The following is a 20,000-nucleotide window of genomic DNA, read 5'->3' on the forward strand; positions in this document are numbered from 1 at the left end:
GATAGCTATGAAGGTATGTTCCATTGCACGATTTTAATGTGCAAGGAATATTTATTTCGTTATGTCACTGCCTCATACACATATCCATGTGAAGGGAGACAAAGAGGATAAGACAGGATTAAGCCAAAAGCTCTCAGTCATTCTCAGTAGGCAGGACTCAACTGATCTATGAACAACAGCATTTCTGAGTAATAGCCTCTATTCCAGACGCCAAACATCATCTTTAAAACATCATGCTTCGTTCCTACTCCAACTCACTGTTCATGCTGACCTAGTCTACGCACCATCCTCAAATCGCTGTGTGTACACAGAACCTGAAATTCCATTCAGTTCCACGTTTTACCTATGCACAACCTGCGTACTGTTCAAAGACCAACTTTTATCTACTTCTAAAGACTTCGTCTGACCATCCAGTTTGCACTCATCTCCCACTTTGCCCCTCCAAAGCATTTTTTTGTTAATCATTCTGATGCTCAAAACTATGGAATTTTTGAATCCTAAGACTGTATTAAACATAATTTTATTCAATGCTCCCACTGCACAGATTAGAAAAGAAGTCACTTTCCAAGGGTTGTAAGTACAAGTAAAGCCAGGACCAGTATACATGCTGGCCTCTGCAATGTTTCTTACAACCTGTTATTCCTGCTATCCCATGTTGCCTTAATCAGATGCACTATAACTCTTTCTAGTGGTGGCTGTACCAAGTCTTGCCAACGAGGCTAAGAACTTCACAGGTCAGGGGAGCTATGCATCTAGCAGGCACCTAGTATATATGTGTTGATCGAATAAATGGTGTGCCATCAAGTCACTAAGAGTTTCATTTGTACTAATTCTAAAAGAGAAAATTTTAGGATGCTTGGCTTGCTCCGTCCATGGAGTAATAAACACCTGTGATCCAAGGGTCGTGAGTGCAAGCCCCACATTGGGTGTGGAGCCTACTAAAAAAGAGACAGAGAGTGAGAATTTCTTTCTGGAATTAAGTATTCTTGGAATCATTTCCATCCAGAATTAGTTCACAAACAAGATATGAGACCTGGGAAAGATGTAAATAAAATTTTCCCTTAAGGTTACAGTATTAGGCTACTAACATACTAAAATAAAGTAAGACCAAAGCCAATAATTACTAATACTCAATTTTTAAAACACTGATTGCTACCAAACTAATATCTAAGAAAGAAAGAAAAAGTTACAAGAGGCTAAGCATCTCTGAGAATAAAATTGCTTGAAAGTTACAGGACCTATGCCTATAAATGGATGGAATCCTTTTCAATAAAAATAAAATTTGATCATGATTATCCCTACTCATATGAAGTTTCTTATTTTTGGATCTCAGAGAGCTCCATGCTTCCACTCGTTCTCTTGTGTGACAACTGAAGGGAAGTCAAACACAAGGAGATCACGTGTCTTTGGCAGATTGCAGGACAAATGGGACATTGGTCTCTTCTGTGGCCATTAACAATATCTTTCCCTTCTTGCCCCTATTACAGATATAAGGGTCACTTAATTTCTTTCTGGAAAAAAAAAGTGGATATTTCTGAGATGTTCATTTTTTTTAAGGTACCTAATGTGTGAACATCACTATAGGATAATTAATTCCTCTAGGAAAAATGCTCCCCTCCACCATAGAAATTCCAACTCATTTCTGACAATTCAAGTAAAATAAAGGAATCCTTTTAAAGAAACACCCTCTCTGTTCAGTGCTCACCAGTTCTTCCCTCTGTATCCCCTTCTCCAATGCAATTATTTTACAGTTTTTAACTACCCAGGGTGTAATTTAATATAAAAAATTTTATGTACTTAGTATTTTGATTAACTTATTAGTATAAAGTAATACTGAATAGTTTAGGCATCTCGTTTATAACCTTTGGTCATGCCGAAGTGGTTAAGTGGTTAATAATGTAATGGACTTTGAAGATAAAGTGTTCGGGTTTGAATCCTGGCTCCCTTACTTCCTACCTAGGTAACATTGGGGATGTTTCTTAATGTCTTTGTACCTCCTTTTCTTTAGTCATAAAGGGGAAATAAGAAAGTACCTATTTTATGTAGTTATTATGAGGATTAAATGATTTTTTATACATGTAAACAAGCTGGAACAGTGCCTGGGTCATAAGTGATCAATAAATGTTAGGTACAGTCATGATACAATTATGACTGTATCTAACCTTAAATACTTTTTGGGAGAAGATATGGTATAAATACATGAATTAATTTTTAAACACTGTATGAGCTTAATTAGCTCTAAAAATATTTTAGCCCTTCTCCCAATGTGAGATTTTTATTACCGTATCAGAAAAGTCATAAAAGAATGATATATGAGCCCCACATATCAGATGCCAGGCATTAGGGTTATTAAAGTAATCCTAATAACATCTGCCCTTCCTTAAAAGTACATTTAAGGTAATAAAACCAAGGGAACAAAATAACACAACATATTCCTATAATTATTGCAAAGAATTATTTACTAATAATTTCCTGAACACTAACACACTAAGACAAAAGCTCAGATAATATCTCGGATCATTTTTATTTTTTATTGTTATTTTTAAATATTTTTAAAAGATTTTATTTGAGAAAGAGAGAGAGAGAAAGCAAGCTCGAGTGCAAGCGAGATGAGGAGCAGAGGGAGAGGGACAAGCAGACTCCATGCGGAGTGTGGAGCCTGACGCAGGGCTCAATAGCCTGACCCTGAGATCATGACCTGAGCTGAAATCAAGAGTCGAATGCTTAATCGACTGTACCGCCCAGGTGCCCAAATCTCGGATCACTTTCAGATCAACAGAGGAAAGCAAATTTCAAAGTAGAAGGGCCATCATTGCAAAGCTCTGTACACGGAGCTCCTACACTTCCCTCAGGCACCCATCCCAGGCCTCATCATTAGCTTGTCGTTAAAAATCATTAACATGCATGCATTGAACAGTCCAGGCCTGCATCACATTTGCTGTGCACATTAGGGCTTATGAAGTCTGGTTATATATGTTTAGCTGGAGAAACCTTAAACAGATTAACTCAAAGTTGACTAAAAAGTGGAAATTTTTAGAGATCTAGCAATATACATACACCTGTTAGGAAAAAATTTTTTCTGCCAAAAATTCCTTTATGCTGTGGATTAAGCCAAGTCCCCTGTGTCTGTAATGATATAAAGAGCTTCAATTTTGCTTTGACAGGAGAAGCCAATAACATGTAACTATTATCTCTTAATGCTAATAATTAATTCAACAAAAGTTTATTGAGTACCTTCTATATATAAGGCACTGTGGGGGCATTAAATATCTATGAAAGAACTTTCAGTCTAATATGGAAGAAATATGTACTCAAATCACTACAAGATGGCCTGTCACAAGTGTTGTACTAAGAGAAGGAGCAATTCAGTGAGATGGGAGGAATTAACAGCTGGGAGAGATGATTTGCCTCTAAGAAGAATCCCAAAGCATGTATACTTTTTTTTTTTTAAGATTGTATTTATTTATTTGACAGAGAGAGAGAGACGGCCAGTGAAAGAGGGAACACAAGCAGGGGGAGTGGGAGAGGAAGAAGCAGGCTCCCAGCGAAGCAGGGAGCCCGATGCGGGGCTCGATCTCAGGACCCTGGGATCACACCCTGGGCCAAAGGCAGACCCTTAAAAACTGAGCCACCCAAGAGCCCCCCAAAGCATGTATACTTTTAATGGAATTCTTTTAAGATAACAAAGTAAAAGAAAGTTCAGATGGACAAAAGAGAGAAATCCTGGAGTATCCTGGGGATAACTCTTTCTGGGTTTGAAGATGGATGGGCTATTCATCATGCCATTCCCTGCCCACCCCACGCCCTGCCAAACCAATGATTTGAAATTTATGCATTGCTTCCCTCAGTGATGACTTGAGGTGTCTTACAGATGAAACCGCAGCCCTTAGAAGTAAAACAGAAGCTACTTCAAACAAATAAAATCAGCTGTTTCCAGGAATAAAACGGATGATATACATCTGAAACATCAAAGACTTAGCTTTATTTCTTTTTTTAACTTAAGGACATAAAGAAAGAAAAATAAAACTAGTGGAGTCACTGATTTTTATTGTCTTCCTCATGAGATCTTGAATAAAGGATAATAAAGAGACTTATTTTTAACATATCTTAAGGACAGAGTCTATGAAGTCCGGATTGGATGGTTTTGCCAGCTCTTTATTTACTTATTGGGCATAACACAAGCCAGGCATCCGTATTAGTACGGACTGAGGAGGACAAACCTTTGGCATCGAAGGATGCAGACAGAAGGTAAACAAACGTTAGCAGTTCTTAACCTGATAAATATGTTGTATTTTTCTTTAAGTGGATTTGGAAGCAAGTTTATCTTTGATTTTAAAGAAAATGATCCATTTGGTAAATAGTGGATATTCTTTCAAACTAGAATCTAGAAATTCATTGTGAATGGTTTAAAAGCTCTTCTTTCCACAAAATAGAAGATTTATAATTCAGCTGTTCTGTTTAGTCCACTACCTCCTATTTACTACCGAAAAGCAGTGATTTATGTTTCTTGCTTAAAGAAGGCATACCCACCTCCTAATTTAATATAATTTACACTTGGGAGAATTCGAATGCTATTTGGAATTTCTTTAGATAATCGGAGGGCAAGTATTTAGTGGTGGAGAGACAGAAAGTCTGTTATTATTCCCTGACAGAGCTGCACAACGTCAGTAAATGACATGGAAGTACTTCTGGAAGGATAAAAGCTACTTCTTGTCAGAAGTGAAAAGAAATCAATTCAATAGACATGATGTGCAAACCACTGGTCTAGGGGCTGATATGGACAATGGTTTCGAGAAACTCCAAAGAGTTTCCAGTGCCGCAGAGGAAGTGCAATGTATACACAAGTAACTTTGATACCAGGCAGGATGTGATCAAGACCCAGTTGACTAAGTGTTAGGAAAGAGGGGAGGTAAATCCTGGCAACGCAATCAATGACTGCTTTACGAAGGAGGGAGGTGTCACTTCAGGTGGGCTTTGAAATATGTGAAAATGTTCATAATGCAGAGACAAGGCAAAGAGCCTTCTGAGTGGAAATGGGGAAAATGGATAATCTTAAATGGTTGTGGGAACCCTGAGAGTGTGCAGAGGCCATGAAGAAAGGAGGGCTGGTAATAAAGAAATATGTTAGAAAACAGAACAAGGTCAGATGGTGAAGGGCCCTTGAGTTGCATTTTATGGAGTTTAAAATTTATTCTCTGCCAGCTGAAGGGCTATTGATGGTTTCTAAGCCTGGCAGTGAAAAGATAGAAGAGATTTTGGAGGATTAACTTACAAAGCCTAGACTGAGTGTAGGACACCAGATGTAGGGTTACCAGTTAGGAGGTCACTACAACAGCGTAATAAGGTGATGATGGTCAGGACTAAGGTGGAGGGATTAGAAACAGTGAAGAGAAGTGACGAATTTAGGCTATAGGTCATGGAGTAAAAAGGCTCTGCATCCATTGCTCCTAAACTTATACATATGTGAAATAGTTCCCTCATGAATTCTACCATGGAGCTAGAAGGGTTTAAATCTATGTGAAAAATTCTAAAAATTAGAAGAGATGATGACTGTTTATAACTCATGCAATTTTGATGAATCTTTATATTTGTTGTTTTAATTGCTCAAGGAAGAGGAGAAGTTGATCCCAGAAAGCTTGGATGTTAGAAGGTAGAAGACAGGAAGATACTGAAAATGAAACTCTATTTTCCTCTTTGTGATTAAGATGCCAGTAGCAGCAATGCCACGAAAACTCATAAAGGCTGTTGATACTTGATATTGAGAAATTTGATTTATTTTTAATCTTTAGTCTGCGTTCTTGTGTCATTTTAAAGGCTTCACCAAAATAAAAAGTTTCTGTGCAGCAAAGGAAACAATCAATAAAACTAAAAGGCAACCCATGGAAGAGGAGAAAATATTTGCAAATGACATATCTGATAAAGGGTTAGGATCCAAAACATATAAAGAACTTATAAGATTCAACACCCTAAAAATGAATAATCCAAATAAAAAATGAGAAGACATGAACAGACATTTCTCCAAAGAAGACAACCAGATGGCCAACAGACACATGAAAAGATGCTCAGCATCACTCATCACCAAAAAAATACAATCAAAACTACAATGAGCTATCCCTCACACCTGTCAGAATGGCTAAAATCAACAACACAAGAAAAAACAGGTGCTGGCGAGGATGCAGAAAAAGGGGAACCCTCTTACACTGTTGGTGGGAATGTGAACTGGGGCAGCCACTCTGGAAAACAGTATGTATGTTCCTCAAAATGTTAAAAACAGAGCTACCCTACAATCCAGCAACTGCACTACTAGATATTTACCCAAAGAATAACCAAAATGCTAATTTGAAGGGATACACGCACCCAATGTTTACAGCAACATTATCTACATTAGCCAAATTAAGGAACAGCCCGAGTGTGCATAGACTGATAAATGGATACAGAAGAAGTGGTATATATGTGCAACGGAATATCACTTGCCATTTGCAATGACATGCATGGAGCTAGAGAGTCTTACACCAAGCGAAGTCAGTCAGTCAGAGAAAGACAAATACCATTTGATTTCACACTCATATGTGGAATTTAAGAAACAAGACAAATGAAACACACACCAAGAAACAGACTCTTAACTATAGAGAACAAACGGATAGTTACTAGAGGGGAGGCGGGTGCGGGGATGGGTTAAGTAGGTGATGGGGATTAAAGAGGGCACTTGTTGCGATGAGCACCAGATGTTGTATGCAAGCGCTGAATCATTAAGCTGTACACCTAAAACTAATCTTACACTGTATGTTAACTAACTGGAATTTGAAAACTTAAAAAAAAGAAAAATGGTATTTTAAAACTGAATATCAAAGGAAAAGGGCATAAAGTGTGGTTACTTTCTCAAGTCCAAAAAATCTAGTATTTCCAGAGATGAGTAACAACAACAAAAAGAGGTAAGCCTTTTTAAAAGTAGGTAACAGATACCCATGAGGGTTTTGCTATGAATCTCCAAATACTTGGTGAATTTTTAAAACGTCCCTACCTTAACATCATGTTGGAGACTAATGAACTCTAAGATAGGGCTCCCAGTCCCTGTCCAATCTCATCCCACAGGGATACCTCTCTACGCAGACCACCCATACCAAGGCAAAGGATTCATTACCTGTTCTCTGAATGAAACCTATGCTTTATATCTCAGTCACCTTTGCTCGTAATCCTCAAATCCTTCGCACCTATCCTTTCTTTCCTCATCACTGCTTAATATTAGGTTGAAAAACTTGATTACTATTTTTGCAAGCAAAACCTGTCAAATAGCAATAATTTCATAAATTTCACCCTAAAAATCTACTTCATATTAAGCCTAACTCAAAGCTACAACCCCCACAAAGCCTTTTCTGATTCTCCGCATGCCTACCCATAAGTCTCTGAATTTACAGTTTGATTGTAAGGCTCTTCATTCCTTTACTTGGTCTCTCACACTATCTTTGTGCATATCCACCCCTCTAATTATTAGAGTTTTACCTCTTTGTGGATATGGACCACTGTCAGTTTTCAGCATAGTGTGTGGCACATAATAGTTGCTCATTAAATGTTTGTTGAAATATGTGAAAATGTTTGAATGAAACTCATCTCTATTCTATGCAACCAGCCAAGCCTCTAGCAGTAGGAAATGCCAAGTAGCAACTGATTTTTATACTCTAGCTTAATCTTTCAGTTTTACAGCCCACCCTCAGTAATGGTAAACACCAAAAACACAAACCAAGGACTAAGTAACTTAATAGACTGATTCGTTGCCTAAAGAAATGTGTTGCTTCTTCAGTTGTGAAATTTGTAAGTACCCAAGGCACCAATGAAAGGCAGAAGAAATGTTAATGTTTGCCTATACCCTAAAGCAAAGAGTCAAATTATAATAGGGAAGTTTATCTTTTTAGATTGTGGTCACACAGTATATTCCCTAGAGGAATGTAAATTGTCTGCATTTGCTCCTTACTCAAGACTAAGTAAAAGGTCTGATAAACTGTTTCTGGGTTTGGTTTGTTCTTAGAATAAGAAAATACTGTGAATAAAGTTCTCTTAAACTGAGACATTCAAAATGTATTTAAGTAAATAGATGTTAGAATGTCGATAAATAAGTGTCCTTATTTAGATATTATCAGATGTGACAATTAAAATATTTACATAGGTCATTATTTATGAGAAACTCAGTGGCATAATGTATATGTGATCGAACCTTTCAGAAATACAGTATTTACTAATACCATGAAGCTAATGATAAAACCTTAAAGTCTTAAATGTTATGGTAGACGTCAACAAATGCTGAGAAAAAAATTTATAATTAATGGCTCATATCTACAATACAGGCAATTTCAGGAAATGTAAAGTTAATTTTATCAAACATTTGTAAGTCAAAAGTAAATGTAAGACTAGATTGAAATTGTTTTTGCGTTTTATTCATTATAGGAGATTCCCTTGTATCTTTTCTTTAGGTAATGCTAGTTATTTCAGAAAAACAATAATACATTTCATACAGTGTAGCTATCAAAAAGAGTAATAAACATTTTTTTACAAAGAGGAGTAATATATCTTTCAACAATTTTATAAGAATATATTTAACCTTTCCCCCTGCCCTAGCACACCAGAAGGATAAAACATGCTTCTACCAGTAACTATGGGTCTTTACTACAAAAAATGTTACTCCCAGGATAATAGTCAAAAACTTATCCTCAGAAATAGTGTTAGGGCCCTAATGCTTCAATTTTACTATGAAAATTGATTTTATTTGACCCAATATAGCAATCTTTATCCAGCGAAATGAACTTATATTTGCAGTTACTCTGAGAAACATACTGAATATATTGAAATATGCGTAGTTCTTAACCATGCTTTACTTTTACTTGATTTATTTTGGATACCTTTAACTTACATGGGATACACTGGCTACCTCCAAAAGAAAATATTTAAAGTCATACAAATTCTTTATCTCTTACTTATCACTATGTCCTAATTGTTGATTAATGACATTAAGAAATACCATAGGACACTGAATATTGTTATAGGCTAATGCTGTCCATTGATTTGCATAGGATTTGACTGTTTCACAAAACAGTATCAAAATTTTTCTAATTAAAAGGAAATACCTGGGTCAGATGGAATTTTCTTTTAACTATCTACCATGTCTATTTAGTTCTTGGCACAGAACTGTTGCATGAATAACGATAACCACTAGAATGTAAGCATTATAAAAAAATCAAAGTATAAGATCAGCACTTTATCAATTTTATATGTGCTTGAATAAAATTTGATTCAATTAGTTTGTATTTGTTAATCGCACGGACTTCATGCTTACTACATAAATATCCTTGTTTTGCAGATGTAAAATGAATTCTAAAACATAAGCACGAATCCTTTATTAAGACGGAAAGATGTAGTTTCATGAAACTCAATTTTTGGTTTTGTTTGTTATTTTTGAGCAGCTAACTTACTATTAACTGATATCTTAGCACACAATCACATCAAACAAGTAATTTTTAAAAAGTTGGGTTTTTTTCCCCAAAGAAGTTTTACAGGAAAACTGGTGAAATAATTGATGTTCATTTAGAAAGCATATGAAAAATGGAGATTAGGGAAATTCAATTTGCTCATTTCCTTCTAGTACATATACAAGGAAATGATATAATTATATTTAGAATTTGAGGGTAGATTTATAAAAATTGCAAGTTTAGTTATCTCCATTTGTATTAAGTCATGTTGAAATGAGAAACAATTTATTGTTTCCTAAACATTAGTAAGTCTTAAACACTTGTAATATTTTATGTAGGAAGTATTTTAGTTTAACATATCAAAGAAATAAGCTAATAAATAAAACTAAAGTTTTAAAAGGAAAAGATTGTTTTAAAAAGAGAACATTTTCTTAGTACTTCTTAAAATGAGAGATGATCTTAGGCTAATGTGAGTAATTAAATCACAAGGTTATACTGAAATTAAGAAATTGTTTACTTAATTTTACTTAAGATTTTACTCTTCTGAAATAATGCTGACTTCTTCCACTAAAATATAGATTTTATATTCTAAATTAAGCACATATTACAGAAATATTTAATTCTCTTATTTAAAAAGTCAGTAAGAAGTCCATATAATTAAAACAACTAGACATGATAAATTGACTATTAATTAAATAAGAAAGTATAAAACAGATCTGCATTAGTATGGCTCAAATTTTTTCCAGTTTATTATTTCTCAAGATTTTCTCTTTTGTAAACTAAAAAACATTTGTCACAAAATTTTTCTGTTGACTGAATTATCTTTATTTTGATTTACATGAATCTACACACAGCTGCCATTAGAACAGTGCTCAGAACTACTACTCCAGTATTACCCCATTTCAACAGATAAAAATTCTGCTTATCTCTTGATGAAAAGAAACATATTCTTCCTCCTAGAAATGTGTAACCCTTAAGAGGGGGATAGAAAAATTGGAGTGAACAAATGATTCCTCATTCTATATATATCTTGTATTGTTTGTTTTATTCAAAATATAATTAGAAAATGCCCTCCTCAAGTCGCCATACCTTTTTGCCTTGGCTAAAGATAAACAGACAAATAAATTTTCATTTTTCATCTTATGATCAGATTACAACTTTAATCCTAATATATTTAATATATCTTGTATCTCCCTTAATCTGTCACCTAAAAACCACAGCCATTTAGTGTTTGATTGCAAAGGAATATTATTTCCAGATGATTATACTAAAAGTTTCTCTTCTAAGATACATTGCCAGTCTTAAGGATGCAGTTTATAATTCTATCCTACACCCCAATGGGTCTGACCCTGAGATGGAGTTCCAAAGTTCCATTTAAAGTCAATAGAAGTTCTAAGAAATATAACAAAAAGGTGGATTAAGGTTAATAAAACATAATTTTATAAATTGCATGCATATATATGTATATCAAAATTTCTCTAAGATTTCTTGCCCTTACCTTCAGCAGTATATTGAAATTTATTCAAATTTATGCAACATTGTTTAAAGAAACTGGATTTTACATGATTTGAAGGCTCACTCCCAAATGATTTCAGATAGTTTTGCTGCAGTGCTCTTGAAAAAACATAACAACAAAATTCATTATGATTTATCGTTCTATTTGATTGATAACAGTAATAGATGTGACCCAAACAGCTGTAATAAAATGAAAATACAGATGTAATTACTTTGATCCTTGATGAGTACAAATAGATTTTGCCCAGACTCAGAATCACACTAGTTGCCTGTTAAGATACAATTGGTACTATTCCATTTTGCGTCTCATAAACGGAAACTTTCAACAAATGTCCAGCTGTGGAGCTAAGGACCTTTATATTTCTAATCTGTTGGCCAGTGAAATAAAAAAAAAGTCTAACTTATATCTTGACACTGAGCCATTAAGTCAGCCTTGGGACTGCTTCAGAACTCCTTTAAACCATTCATCCAAGACTTGTGTTTTTGCCTTGTTTCTTGGACTAAGTTTCAGTCAAAACCGTCAGGAGGGGTATGAGGGTACACAAAATGTATGTCCCTGTTCTTCTCTAATTCCCTCTTTGATAACTTGGGTTCCGGGTCCTTGAAGACCTTGCCCTCAATGTCCTATAATTGTGCCCTCTTGCTGCGGCTAGCCCTTCCTGATGTGGCTTACCTGTTTTTCCGGACTGCTGTCCATTTCCCTTTGCCAAATGGCCTGATGGGATACTGCCCGCCCACTGCTAGCTCTTGATGAAGCTATCTCCTGGCTGTTTTTACGGAGATGGCTGTCCACCGGGATTACAGATGTATGGTTCATGTCATTAGGTCTGTATAATCTGTGAGACTGGGTGCTCTGCTGAAACTATTCCTTTGCTCAAATTAAGCTGTAGGGCTGACTCAATGTTCAGTTTTCTCCTGAACTATGCTAAGTTATGCTCTGTTAGTTGTAAACATGAGATTGAAATAGGGAGTAAAACCAATATTTACCTCTTATTCTAAATCTAGTACGCTTTGTCCGTTTTTTGACCTGCTAATTAGCAAAAGGATCTTAGATTTAATGTTGGGAATGTAAATTTTTCTATAGTAAGGTAATGTTGTATAACCAATGAGTACTTTTGCTCCTGACTTTTAACTGTTTTGATGATGCTACTCCATTTTTAGTCTTCAAAGATTAAGACAATGTTGAACAAACTAAAGAATGTTAGTTTCCACTAGTTATATTAAACTATTTGGTCATCTGTTGCTTAATACAAATTCTTGAATTCTACCCTAATGATGAAAACTGCATATGGAAGGTAGAAACCCTGAGATAACGTTTTAAACTGTACTTTTTGGTGCCAAAGTATTCAAGTACATTGTGGTACTTATGTTAATGATCAATTTTAAATTCTGCCAAAGTAGTTAAAATACATACAATTCTAACATACATTAAAATACAATTTTTTAACATGGAAACAACTTCACATTAAGTAATATTCTGAAATGATAGTTGACTTTACATAATAAACACTGTTAGTTATAAAATGCCTATAGTCACCAAATATACATCTACTTCCCAAGCCCCATGTCAAAAGCTGAAGTTAAAATACCATATGGGTATGTAAAAACCTTCCTTTTTCCCTGGTAGTAGAAGTAGGGAGAAATTAATACTGAATAGCAATATTCATTTTTTAGCAATTCAGTCAACGACATTTTGACCCTTAGAGAAAGGAAATTTCTCAGGCTCAACTAGTGTTAGTGCAAATGAAGATGTAGCTTCTAACAAAGTATCTTCTTTAGATATGAAACAGTAGCAGTAAGCTACAATACTGTCAGCCAAAAGTTTTCTGACACACTTTGCCTAAATGGTGGGGATTCATACCATGGATGTCAGATATCATCTGTATAGTTCTATAAAAATCCTTCAAAACCCCATAGGAACCCACAAATTTCCACAATTGGCACGGTAGGGATACAACACCTTTTAGCTGAAGGCACTGTACCTCTGGGAGGATCTTTTTATTAAGAGGAACTAGAATGAGTTGTAAGTGCCACATATGGGGACCGGAATAATGTAAAAAAGAACAGCAGCCACTGAGCCACACTTGTATCACTTAAAAAAAAAAAAAAAAAAAAAAGATGAGATTATAAAGAGCTGGCATAATCATAAGTTCTGTACAATCACTTTGGAAAGAGATCTCAAAGCTAACTAGCAAAGTTAATGAAAAGTTCAGAGATTAAATATAAATGGAATTAAATCAGAATGAAAATTATGAGACCCAGAAATGTTAGGACCAAAAGAAATAAAATAAAATAAAATAAAATAAAATAAAATAAAATAAAATAAAGGTGACTGAAAAGTTGTGAATTAGAAAATCTGCAGAAGCATATGTAAAGCAAGGGGGGTAAAAGCTTTTATGTTTAGAGCTTCATAATGCCTCTTAATGATCCAAACTATCAGCAAAAATAGTGTGGGCTTAACAGGAATGAAAACAATGAGAGGGAGCATTCTACTTGCTCAAGTTGTCAGTTACTTTCAACTGCTTTCCTCTGAAATACAGAGCCACTTCAATTTTAAATGCTTTTGTCCACAGAGAGATCTAAGATCTGTAGGGATTTTATATAAAATATCACCAACTAAAGGTGTAGGGTCTGCAAATTCTACATGTGCCTACAAAGAGCAATTTAAATTTTAAGGCAGCCAAAGACAATAGAAGGAAGAAAGGCCATATTATATATTTGAAGATCTTCATTATCCTTCGTAACAATTCAAGATTTATATTAGATTTTCAATATTGTTTTACAAAATGGGAGTCCGGAGGTCCCTTTTAGCTGTGTTTGGTTGCAAAATATTAGTGTCAGGACAGGCTGAAGTTTATCACTGGAATGATACAAGTGAGGTTCTCGAGAAGCATGTTGTAAAGAGGACTGGGACATATGAGGCATAGAAAGTTGTAGGGCACATAGAATATGTGTTCAACATCTCAATCAAAAAGATCAATGGGATCCCATTGCAGTCCTGAAATAATACTACACTATTCCTTTTATGTGATGCCTCAGCTTTTCATTTCCTTACTCTAAAGTTCTGGCTTCTAAGGACACAACAAATCTATTTTCTAGTCTTATATGAACCATATTAACATTCTGGTTCTATATAGAAGATCATTAACTCTCAAACTTCAAATATTTGCTTTAATAAGAGGGAGAAAATATAATAATCACCTGCAACTACTATAGAATATGAGCAAGTAGAACTTTGAAATGACATAGAGGCTAAGAGGATTCAGGAACGACATGTAAGAAATAATCTGAAAACTCAACAGTAGGAGACTCTAATAATCAGAAAGGGGAACGACATGACAATGGAAGGCTTTGTACCTAAAGCCCTCAATACAAAACCAGTTCAGGAAGAGCACTGATTTTGATCTCTAGAAACAAAATTTGAAAATATAAAAATACGAATCTCATTTAACATTTTTCAAGAGAAAAAAGGCAAATCTGAGCCACCTTATTGAGAGCGAGAAGTAACAACTGATTAGTAAAAAAAAAGAAACAACCAAGTTTAACTGAATATGGTAGGTCTATCACTAAACTTCTCTTTTTTGCTTCAGGTTTGTAAGGAGATGGGAAATGGATTGATTCTACCCGTATAAGTTCACCTTCCAGCTCTGCTCTAAATGTTTTCTTGTCTTTTCAGTCAAGTGTTAACACATTGGGGAAGAGATTAAGTTCAAATTATTTCCACTTCAACACAGCATCAATCCTCTGGAAGTAGTCTTTTTTAAGAGGCAAATATTGATATAAAATAGGAATCTAAATTAATTTTATCCATATTCTATAGAACTCTGAGAAATCAATAAGCAGGGAATATTGGCATTGAGGTGCAAGAGGGAAGAGTATTCTACAGCTCAGATTCTTTTTTTTTTTTTTTTTTTTCTTTTTAGGCGAGAGAGAAAGGGAGAGGTGGGGAAGGGCAGAAGGAGAGAGAGAATCTTAAGTGGCTCCACAACCAACACAGAGCCTGATGCGGGGCTGGATCTCACAACCCTGAGATCATGACCTGAGCCGGAATCAAGAGGCAGAGTTGAACTGACTGAGCCACCAGAGCCCCCCAGATCAGACTCTTAAGGGAAGTTTTCTTTACATTGTTCAGACCATGATGGCTCTAGAACTCTTTTGACAGCAGTAGAAAATACAGATTTAAAAAATCTATTTGATTGAAAAGACTCGGAAAAAAGTGTAAAAAGCTTAGTATATAGAATCTATATTATTCCACCTGGATTTAACCTTTCCTACTTTTTGCTAAAATCCCCTTGAACATTCAAGTTGATTAATAATGTATTAATTTCAGTAAATTTTTTTTCTTTTTTAATTCACCTTCAACAAGATAAATAAAATTTAATAAGGTCTGGGAAGATAATCACGAATGAGGTGAAGGGGCTTGCTACTTACTATTCAGATAAATTTGAACAGTTATAAAATACATATAAACTAAATAATTAAAATTAAAAATAAAACTTCACAGGTGTACTCTACCAATATTTAGAAAGATCTATTAACTCCCACATAAAGATGAACATTATAGTTCGTTATCTCTTCTTCCTAAAAATCCCTTGTTCTCCCTGCTTCCTCAGGGTTCTAAGAGAATCCTGGATTTTCCTCTTGCGGGGATTGCTTCGCGAAGTCAAACCATTTCAAATAAATTCATCTCTCATAGTCATTATCATATGGTTACTGACTACTTACTCTGTACGGTCGAATGTGTCACAGATTTCATATACTATACTACGTCTAAAACATAGTTTCTGTCCGTTAGCGGGGACATCGACACAGCGAGCACGTGGGAGGCATGAACGCGCATGCGCTCACGCGCAGGCTGTGTTCGCCGCAGACAACTGCACGGGGAGGAAGCTTTCCGGAGTGCAGAACCAAGTGTGGGTCCTGACAGCACAGTTACTCGGGAAAGCTTCCTGGAAAAATAGGACTAGGCTCTTAAGGAAAAGTGGGATTTAGGTGAGGGAAAGGAGATGAAAAGCCAAAAAAGGAAAACACAGAAAGGCAAGTAGTGAAGGCGAGATGAATGCACTAGTTTGCCAAAAGCCTTCATCCAGGGCTTTCTAAAAGTAAAACTTGGAGTGAAGAGAAAGTGTTAAATCTGGAGCATCAAATTGCAGAATGCAGGTGATAATTTGACATGTCCTGTTCTCCAAAAAATAATTTGTAAGAAGCATTAACTCATAGCTATTCCACTCTTCTAAAGCCTCAAAACATCTCTACCAATCCCAGGAATACGTCTATATCCTACGATGTTACCATTTGGATTTGGATTTTACCATTTTGGAGTTAAGTAAAAAGGCTAAACAAAGTTCAGTTTCCTGAATCTAAGGACACTTAGGTTCTTGGATTCAACAATTCAAATGGTGAACATATCATTTTCCCTCTTGAGCCTGTCCTCTTGTGACTTCTATTTCTCTTTGTGAGCTTCCAAACTTGCTATGGTTTTTCCTAATTTTCCTCTTTGTCCCCAGCATTCAGTGGGTTGTCTTGTCTGGTCTTTTTCTCCACAGCACTTCTTTTATTGATTCCCTGTTCTCCATGCCCAGTCTTGTACTCAGGTCGGGTACTACCTACCGCAAGAATTAATCCTCTGCTCTCAGTCTCTCCCAACTCCCGAATAGCTTACTCTTTGTGAATTTCATTCAGCCCACTTCCAGATTACTCTTCCAAAAGCACAGCTCTGACAGTGTGAAACTCAAGCTCATAACATCACCAGGCTTCATACTGACTGAGACAAACACTGCAGCTTGATATTTAAGACACTCACCAGTCTACTTCCACCACTTCATATATTCTAAATTCTATTTTTCTTTTTATATTCTAAATTCCTATCAAACCTAATACCCAATGTTTTCTAGACATATATCATGAGTTCCTGTTCTGGTATTATTTATCTGAATTATTAATTATCTATAACCTCAGATAATATCTTTTTTTTCCCCCCTCAAAAATCTCTTATCCTGGGGTGCCTGGGTGGTGCAGTCGTTAAGCGTCTGCCCTGGGCTCAGGGCATGATCCCGGCGTTCTGGGATCCAGCCCTCCACTGGGAGCCTGCTTCTTCCTCTCACACTCCCCCTGCTGTGTTCCCTCTCTCACTGGCTGTCTCTCTGTCAAATAAATAAATAAAACCTTAAAAAAAAAAAAATCTCTTATCCTGCTGACTCGGAGTAACCTGCTCCCTACCATAAATTTGTCTTATATTGTTTCCTTTTGTGGCTTAGCTTGCTTGAAGAATTATAAGGGGGGGGAGGGGAGAGGAAAAGGAAAGGGATGGCCAAGGAAACTAACCACACATTTATGGAATGCCTTTAAAAAGGCATTAAGATGTGAAATATCTTAGTCTTGTTGTTAGTTTCATTTAGAGTAACAATGAGGTATTACAAGATGTACCGTAACTAGTGACTGTGTACACAGCACTATGAGGGACATAGGAAGGAATTATTATCTTCCAAGCACTCATTTCATGTGAAAGAATCCTACGAGGTAGATACTATTACTTATCTCATTTTCATTTGAGAAAACTGAGGGAAAGAAATGAATATTACTCAGCTACTAACTCCTAAATCTGTGATTGGAACCCCTACCATCTGTCACTAGAGCCCAAATACCGGAAGCAATAGGCCTTTCTGCTGCTCCTTCACTATTCCGCTAGTGTAACTACTCCCCTCCAAAACAACAAGGCCCAGGGCTTCATTTCAGGGCACATAAGCATGCAGTTTAAATGTTCTCTAACAATTCTTTCACTTCTGTTTAATTTTCAAAGTATTTTGAAGTGCATTTAATTATATGTAGCCCAATTTTGATTGAGAGAATCAGATAATATTTTTCCTTTGCCTCATAATGTACATAAAATGCTTACCATTCTTTAAGTACAAGCATATTAAAACTCTATAAAGATGAAGATACAGAATACTGACATGACATTCCATCAATAATACTTGACGTCTAATATACAAAAAGTTAATGATAGCAGAAACAGATTCAAAAAATGAATGACAACTCAATATTTTGCAAGATAATTAAATTTTTGATTATAGTTTATATAATTTAGGAAAAGACCCAATTTGGTCTTCCTCTAGTTTTTATCTTTTCTGAAATCTACTTCCAATAAGCCAAGGGAAGCTTTCCTTATATCTCTCTATGGAAGATACACATAAATATTTTTCATATGCACTAGTTCATGGGTACAGAAAACGTACGATACGTTGACTATGAACATTTAGTTTTATAAAGCCATCAGGCATTAAATCTATAGTTTTTATATATTATTTTACACATCCTATTTTTTCACTGACATATTTCACATTTAACTGAACTAAATTAATAAAATGAAGAATCTAAAATAGCAATTGCCAAATGAAAAAATACAACTAACCTGGCAATGCCATCATTTAGCCCCATTATTATCTCAGGTTGTAAAAGATAATGTTTAACAAATGATTTGATGGAATCATTAATTTTTTATTTTAATATTCTTATCACTGGACACAACACTCAAGAAAACATTTCTTTACATACCCTCTGTATGGTACACAACCACCTCTACACACTGCATACTAACACAGGGAGTCAGAGCAGCGGGTCAGACACTTTCATTACGAACGTCTTTCATTTTTCTGAAATAGGTCTTTTCTAAAAGGGGGTAACAGGATCTAACTCTTGTTTGCTCTTTAAAGTTTTATTGTTTTAGCATTTTATACAGAGAGCGAGCACCAGCATACTCAGGAGAACTGCTAAAAGTAAAAGGCCTCAAGCTACCCACTGCCTGGCTGATAGGATAAAGCAGAGTAAAAACTTTTGTCTGATTGCTCACTTTCCTTGTTTTAGAGTACTGCTACTCTCGAGAGCATATATTCATGTTCTTTCTACTTCGAGTTTTATTACTTCTTTTGTATTATTTAATACATCTAAAGACACTTCCAAAAGACAAATTTTTCCATTTTGAAAAAGTAATGGTTTGGAACCTGATAAAACACATTAATGTTCACAGTGTGTTTTTTGCAAAGGTGATAGAATAAAAGTGCTATAAAGCAATTAGGTGCATGATCTTAAAGACATTAATGTGTCAAATAGAATAAGATGTTTAAAAAGTCAACAAAAATAATATCCTAGGAAAGGTCAGATGGAAATAGGCACGTATAAAGACCACATTTCTCATTCGGGTCTTTGACTAGATCTTTAATGCAGAAATGGGGAAGAAAATATAAAAATGAGAGAAAGTACTATTCTTACCTCAATAACTTGAAATTAGAAGTATATGATGTTTAACTCCCGGATGTATGGACATTAAGTGTCGACTCATCCTAACAACTGGAGGGTGTATATGCTTCATTATTCAGATTATAATTTTTTCCCCCTGAATTCTAAGTTCTATCAGGGTCAATACTTTTTAGTAAACAAGAAACTGATACACTTGGCCTATTGAACAAGGCCAGGCATTTTTTAAAGTGTCATACACATTTCTGAAATCCACAATACATCAATTTTTAATACATCTACTCTCTCAGCTCCATTAAAAAGATGGTAGGGGAAAGATTTTAGAGTAATTAATGATATAGTTAGCTGCTAAATATTAATAGGAATCGTAGTCTTGCATAAAATATAACATATAAACCTTGCCAATACAGACGCACCAGTAATTAAAGTTGAATACGTAATTACACTGATTTATAAGACAGGCAAAAAGTTACACTTTACTAGCTTCTATGTAAACTGTGGGTAACAGTTAAACTTTGCATTTTACGGTTTATAAAAACGGGCAATATCTTGACTACAGTTCATAAATGGTTTAGAGACCTGTAATACTAGTAAAAATTACGACAACTTATTCCATCATGAATATTTTTATTGCACCATACAAACCAAACTGTGATAATGACCCATAAGATGTAGACTCATCTTAGACACCGCTCTACCCCCAAGAGAATGTTAGTAGTACTAAGAATTTGTAGAGGACTGCTGGTATAATAATTATGGGACATTGGAGAGAAT

The 20,000-nt window shown here is 35.3% G+C and overlaps 1 protein-coding gene across 8 annotated transcripts in view; it reads right to left on the bottom strand.

The window, feature by feature from the left end:
* Positions 1–20,000, bottom strand: part of FOXP2 (forkhead box P2) — a 543,555-nt gene that overhangs the window by 9,163 nt on the left and 514,392 nt on the right. The gene's annotated exons all lie outside the window — the stretch shown is intronic.

The sequence above is a fragment of the Ursus americanus genome, chromosome 3, assembly GCF_024610735.1.
Source record: "Ursus americanus isolate L20-20 chromosome 3, mUrsAme1.1.p, whole genome shotgun sequence".
Taxonomy (NCBI): domain Eukaryota; kingdom Metazoa; phylum Chordata; class Mammalia; order Carnivora; family Ursidae; genus Ursus; species Ursus americanus.